We start from the raw sequence: 7,153 nt of genomic DNA, 5'->3' as shown, positions 1-7,153 counted from the left end.
TACGAGCTGCCCCCCGCACTGCGCGCCCCCACGTAGGCACGGCTGGCGGGGTGTGCGCTTTGCGGGAGCCTCAGGCTGGCGGGGGCTACTCGCCCCCACCTCTCCCTCTGCCTGGCTTTGTTGCGCTCGACTCCAGGGTGGCAGCTATGATCTCTGCCTTTTCGTCTACCCCTGGCGTCCTGGCCCTCCCCGCGCCCCTGACAGAGGTCGCCGGGTCTCTCTGCAGCCCCAGCCCGGCTCTATTCTCTCGGGGTGGTGCTGAAGCGTTTCTGCCCGGAGACACCGGCTGGTGGGCGTGGTGCAGTCCGCACTGCGGTCTCTACGGCAGCCCGAGGCGGACAAAGGGCGTTCACGCAGCCCTCCTTCCCGGTTCCCCCTCACCCCAATAAAAGGCGGAAGAAAAGCCTTGTTTTAGATGAAAAAAATAAATAAATAAATAAATAAACGCTTGTCATCTGCTTCTTCTGCACTTGGAAATGGCCACTTGTCCCCAGAACAAAAGGCTGCAGGGTGGGGACTGGAGTTGCAGACCTTGTTCTTTTGTTTAACTTTAAAGCACTGATTTTTCTTTTCAGCTTAAAAAAGAAAAAAAAAATGCGAACAGAAAGCAGTCATGATAATTCATTCGAAAAAAAAAATAAAAATAAGAGACTTTAAAAATGAAATGTTTTATTTGAGCATCTCAATAACCCTACGTTCTCAAACTGTAGGCCTCTGATCTGATTTATTCTAATTTTGTTTATTTGCACATTTTTCTCCTGGAAAATTTTTGCACGTTCTTATTTTGGGCGTGGCTATTGTGGGAATCAATGACTTTGATTTTTTAAAAAAATCATTTGTCAGTAGCATTGCCTGGGAATAATAACATATAGGGAGGTGATTTATAGCTACAAAATTTTCCTAATCACCCAGTGTGGTGCAGGGAGGGATCCTCATCCTTATTTTCCAGATGAGGCCCAGAGGCAGGAAGGGGACTGGCTCAAGGTCACACCGCTTATCAGTGACTGGAGTGCCAGTACTGCAGCGTCACTCCTTTTCTGACCCTGTCATGATGTTGGCGCAGGGCAGGCTAATATCTGAGGGAGATTTCAATACAGCAGTTTTCAGAGCTTGCCTTTGTACAGTCATCCACTTGTGGGCAGCGCCCCATGCAGGGAGATGGTTCAACACTCACCTTCCCACCATAATTATCTTCTCGCTTTGTTACTCAGCTGATCATCCTTTCAGTGTCCCATTCCTCAGGGGGTTTATTCAAGTTGCTTCCGCTGAAGGACAAAACAGATGCAGCCATCTATTGCTCCCTCTATACTCCTTTTCACACTACTAGCACTTAGTAATAAAAATTAATCTTTCTGATTTTTTTAAAAAAAATTTAATCCTGTTGATGTATTAGAGATGAAAGGGCACAAATCATAGATGAACAGCTCAATGGATTTTTTCACAAAATGAACACACCTGTGTTATCCAGATAAGAACAGATATTACTGCAATTCCAGAACCCCACCCCCATCTCCTTTGCCCTCACCTTGCCTTCCTGATTTTTAATTCCTTAATTTGGTCACATTTTTGTGCAGAATTCCGAAATGGCTGTATCGATCCCATTAAGAGTCAGCCAAGTGAGTGAGCAGAGCCATTTCCTGTGGGCAGTAACAGATGCTGTTGTTTCTCTGGAGATTGCTCTCTTGGGTCCTGGGGTCTCCAATGCAAATCAGGCTGCAGGGCTTCCAATGCTAAGTGAGAGTACCACTCCCCAGCTTTTCATTCAGACAGTCTGAGATGTCTTAGCAACAGGGTGAGCAGGATTTCTTTCCCTGTGCATGACATGTTGCAGCTTCAGTGGGCAGGTCCCAGCTGGGCCTCCTCCAGAGGTCACTCTGATGCCACCGCTGTTGTTGCTGAACCCTGCAGGCCATATGTGTGAAGCAAGATGGAGCTGCTCCAGGGAGCTCCGCTTTTAACTGGGCCCTGCTGCGTGGAGTCTGGGAAACCATTTCCTCATTGGTTACTCTTTCTTATTATTTCCCTTCCTGTCTTCATTGAGGTTCTGTGGGATTGGAGACCCTGGTGACTTGCCATCTGGTTACTGAGGACCCTCTGGGAAGCCTAGAAGATAATCTATAAATCTGTAGAGGGATGATGGTAGCATGATAAACCAACATGCCTGAGACATCCTAATGTGGATGCTTAATAAATGCTTCTTGAAGCCAAGAGAAATGGTCACTCTTGTTTTCTCAACTGTATTTAAAAAGCACAATGCCAGGTTTGGTTATTTCTGAGTTTGAAACAATTGTTTCCATGTCCTCTAGCTTTACTGATTCAGTTGTGCAGGACTGAACCATTGTGGCTATCACCAACTATTATTCCTTGGCAATATCCACCCACCCCCGCCCCTGCAATTCACCCTCAACATGGTTTTATCCAGTCATCCTTAGATTTTAACAGAACACCTGCTCCTCAAATTTGTTTTGTTCTAGTTTTTTGGGGTGTGTGTGTGCATGTTTTTTAAAAATCTAGATTACATACATGGGTGTCTTGCAAACTGAATTTATTGGTGTGTGTAACTGCCCTGGATTTTGAGATTTAGATTTAGCTGATTATATTGTAACATTCTGATGTCACTTTATTGAACGGGTTTAGTCTAAAATGATAAGAGAATTAAGAACCCAGGAAAGATTTGGGTTTAATTTCATCATCAGGTCTGGAGATGAAGCTCAGTAGTAGAGCACTTGCCCAGCATGTGTGAGGCCCTGGGTACAATCCTCAGTACCAATAAATAAACAAAAATTCCACTTACTTCTAATATAATAAGTGGTAGTTAAATGAAATATTATAAGGTATTAAATTTATTGTACTCATCTTTACTTTTCTAAGTCAAAATGTGATAGATTTCTGCTTGCATCAAGTAGTTGGTATTATCTACTAAGGGCTCTGTGATCCATGCTGAAACACAAGCCAGTCCCAAAACTTAAGGTCATTAAATAGATGATTCATTGTTAACCTTCTCTAAGGGCTCACTTAAAAATATATATAAATATATTATATATTTATAAATATATATTAAAATATATAATATATAGTTATATATTTTTAAGTAATATATATTTATATTATATATATATATTTGTAGATGGACACAATACCTTTATTTTATTTATTTATTTTTATGTCGTGCTGAGGATTGAACCTGGTGCCTCGAACATGGGAGGCAAGTGCTCTACCACTGAGCTAGAGCCCCCTAAGGGCTCACTTTAAAATAACTTCTGACTTTTAGGTCAAATAAACAAATGATCATAAATCAATTATTATTTGCTTCTATCATAAGATATTTTATAAGATCTGAATTATTTATTATCAATACTTGAAATTATGAACCATGTATGTAAGTTATTGTCTGCATTACATATAACATATGTAATGAACATCAAGTTGCTAGCTTATAAAAAAAGGGAAAAACATAAAATTGAAAGTTAGGTCAAGGGAAAAAAATAGGAAAATCTTGTCTCTGAAAAGTAAAGCCTTTCTTAAATTAGCATTTCCTTTTTAATTGTTTCCTTAGCTTATGTTTCTATTATGGTTTCAGTTCACTTTTTGGCATGGTTTTACCAATAGAATCTTATGATTATAGGTTAGTTATTTAGGTATTTGCAAAACTACATTCAAAAGTCCATTTCTCAGAAAGAATAATTAAAGCCCATAGAGGCAGATCAACTCATTAAAGGTCCAAATGACAACATGCAATGCAGGTCATTTTATTCTGCTTTCTTCAATCTGCAGTTGCTTTTAGGAATCTAGGTTTTTGGGTTTTTTTGTGTGTGTTTTTTTAGCTTTTAAAAGGGAGGTGCTTTTTAAAAATTGTTGGTTTCATTAAATAATCCTGCAAAATGCATGCCTCAGGGTAAGCTTGGAGAAATCCAGATTGTAGACTTCAAGGATACCGGACTCTTCCTTTTTCACCCTGACTTGTTCTGTGGTGACCCCACCCCCTTACACACACCTTTTCTTCCCCCCACCCTTTTCCATCTGTAAGTGTCACATGCACATTCTCCTCCTCTTTGTGTACTTCTACCATGTGGGGTCACAGAACTGAGAAGAAAAAACCCTTTGTTACTCCCTTGTCACCAAGGATAGACCAATGATAGTGCTCACTTCCCAGGGCTGGGCCAAACCCATTTAGCAGCCAGGAGTGTTCTCAGGGGTAACAGATGTCCTTTTGGGCCTGGATGTTTAAAAACTGCTGGAGTTAGCAGTTGTTCCCCACCTGGGTAAGCCAAGAAGGGTGCAGCAGTTAGAGACTGCTGGAGAAGGAAAGCCTCAGGGAAGAGCTGCACTTGGGGACTTTTGGGAGGATAATCAGAAAGAGGGCCAGGAATTTCTCCTGATTTCTCTTCTCCCATTGCTGACCAAGATGACCTGCTTCTAAAAGCCTGCTCAGAATCTCTTAACCAATACCCAGGATCCCATCCAGCCACAGATTCTGAGAAGGGAGAAAGTGGGAAAGACCAACAAGAATACTTTCTGTGCTATGAACTCTAGAGGTCCCACTGTTGGCTCCATTTTAGGCACAAAGGGGAGATACCGAAACCTACTCAATGCAAATGAACCTTCAGTGAATAATACTCTCCCTTCACTGATATTATCCAGCAGATGGTACAAAGCAATTCTGAATATTTTCTTTCTACAATTGGTATAGAAAGTGGCCTGATCCCCAAATTTTCCTTTCCAATGAAAATAACTAGTAAATCCCTTTGATCTTTATTTGAAAAGTGATAGTAGTGATTGTGCATTGTTAAGAAATAATTTGGCTGGAAATTGCTCTGATAGAAAGAGAACCCTAAATTTTTAGTTTAATTGGAAGTGCAAACATGTATGTAGCTCAATGGTAGAGTGCCGATGACCTGGCCTGTCCAGGGCTTGGGGTTTGATCCCTACACTGAAAACAAACAAAAAACAAAAAAGAGAGAGAGAAATTATTTTTATCAGCTGTTACTAGTGTAATTTTAAAAATACTAAATGGATATCTTAATATTTAGCATTTATTCATTGTTAAGTTACATATATATATATATATATATATATATAGCAAACATTTAAGTGCTTGTGTCAGACAACTTAATTTTGAAGCAAAGGGAAAAATGACAAACAATAATGTAAGAGCACGCATACGCATAACCCCAGATGGAGTCATTCAAATAATGTAGCAATTTAGACATTATTTAGAACAAAGACAGAAAAATTGTATGAATTTAATTTAAATACATATGTCTCATTATTAACTTATTGACCCAGCTTGACAAGCTAGAAGACAAAGTGGAGCTCTGACCTGCAGCTCGGAGAATTCAGTCAACAATACCAATTAAGTCAGACGCAGACAGGAACGCAATGATTTTTCACACTAGGCTGGTATATAGTGTATATGTTGAAGTAAAATATTCTAATGAATTCAGACCTCTCAACCTGTCAAGCTCTGCGGGAAACAAAAAAAGAACCCATTTATCATTTCTGTACTCAAAAGAGCTGCAAAAATCTCAACATGCCTTTCTTGTTAAAATTTAAATACTCCATTAGCACAAATGCAAACTGAGGCCATTAATGTTTCCAGGGAGACCCATAAAATTCCCCCTTATAATTTATCCACTCTTTAGGGCTGTTAACTCTTCCATTTCTGAATTCTTCTCATTGATCATGTGGGGAATTTCTGCCTTTATTTAGTGGACATAAATCTATTTGAAAATATTCCTCATGGTTGAAAAGGTATTTGATGTGTAATCCGAAGGTATTTAAGATGTGTTTCCAGAAAAAAAAATGCACATATAGACACACACGTATACATATGTATATATTATATGTATGTATATAAACACAGATGTGTACATATATGTATGTATGTGAATATATATATATCTATATCAAGGTAAGAACAAATTCTTTGTAAGATTAGAAAACTGAATAAATCATAAATGGAGGTAAATACAGATAGGCATTCAGGATTTGGAGATGTGTTTAGCACACTGCCATTTAAACCCTCTGGTCTCTGTGCACAACAAATGATCAACAAGAATGATTGAATAACTGGCTATTTAGAGATATTTTACCTGCAGTGTTGTACCCAGAGGTTCAAGCTCCTGCCTTTAGGAGATGGGCAATAAGTGTTTGTTGTTGCAAAGATTTGTTCTTGGTAATTGAGGATGCTGTAAACAAGGGTGCAATCATGAATGCTATGAACTGGCTCCACCATGAGCAATCTGCTCGGAAAAATATAAATGCGCGCACACACACACACAAACACACACTCTCACTCCAGAATCCTGGGTTTCCTCAGTTTTCCCTGGATTGCTCTCCAGTTCTCTCTCATCCAGAGCTCTCTGGATTTCCCTCTGAGCCATCCCCTTTGGGATGAGGAGGTGGAGGGAGGAGAAAGGAAAAGTCTGAGGAGGTGGGGCATGAGCACAGGAAACCACCATCATTCCGAGACTTGATCTTGTGTTCTCACTGCTGATGTTCCTTTCAGTCCAGTGAAAGGAGGTCTCAACTGAAAGGAAGTTCATGGCCCCCAACATCATCAACGGCTTAATAAAGTACAAAATGTTGCCATATTTCTTTGATTCTGGATAAGAAACTTTAATACAACTAACAATTGTGAATAAATGTGCTGCTTGCCAAGTTGGGCAGGTAATGCCTGAGAGAACACATGGGCCAAGTCTTGAGATCCACCCTGCTTATCAAAGACCATGCAAATTTTGGATGGATATCTAGGGGTTGAGAAACATAGGTTAAAAAAATGAGATGAGTACAGGAAAGAAATCAGCCGGGCAGGGTGGTGCATGCCTATAATCCCAGCGGCTAGAGAAGCTGAGAAAGGAGAATCTTGAGTTCCAAGCCAGCCTCAGCAACTTAGTGAGACTTTGTCTCTAAATAAAATATAAAAAAGACTGGAGATGTGGCTTAGTGGTTAAGCGCCCCTGGGTTCAATCCCTGGTTTAAAAATACTACACACTAACAAGAACATCATTTGAAAGACAGAGGCCTAGGCTCCCTGATGGCAGCTCCCTTATTCCTTCCCCACCTGCTTTTTATATTTTCTTGCCACTTGCAAGTGAACCATGAGAAAGCTAGAGATAGTCCAGTGACCTCTCAGCCACAAATAAACTAGCCG

The 7,153-nt window shown here is 40.3% G+C and overlaps 1 protein-coding gene across 1 annotated transcript in view; it reads left to right on the top strand.

Annotated features, from left to right (window-relative positions):
• Map1b (microtubule associated protein 1B) overlaps positions 1-7,153 on the top strand; it is a 103,958-nt gene that overhangs the window by 1,299 nt on the left and 95,506 nt on the right. The gene's annotated exons all lie outside the window — the stretch shown is intronic.

Source organism: Marmota marmota, unplaced genomic scaffold (assembly GCF_001458135.2).
Source record: "Marmota marmota marmota unplaced genomic scaffold, marMar, whole genome shotgun sequence".
NCBI classification, from domain to species: domain Eukaryota; kingdom Metazoa; phylum Chordata; class Mammalia; order Rodentia; family Sciuridae; genus Marmota; species Marmota marmota.
The sequence above is the reverse complement of the archived record's forward strand: the minus strand, read 5'-3'. Positions and strand labels throughout refer to the sequence as shown.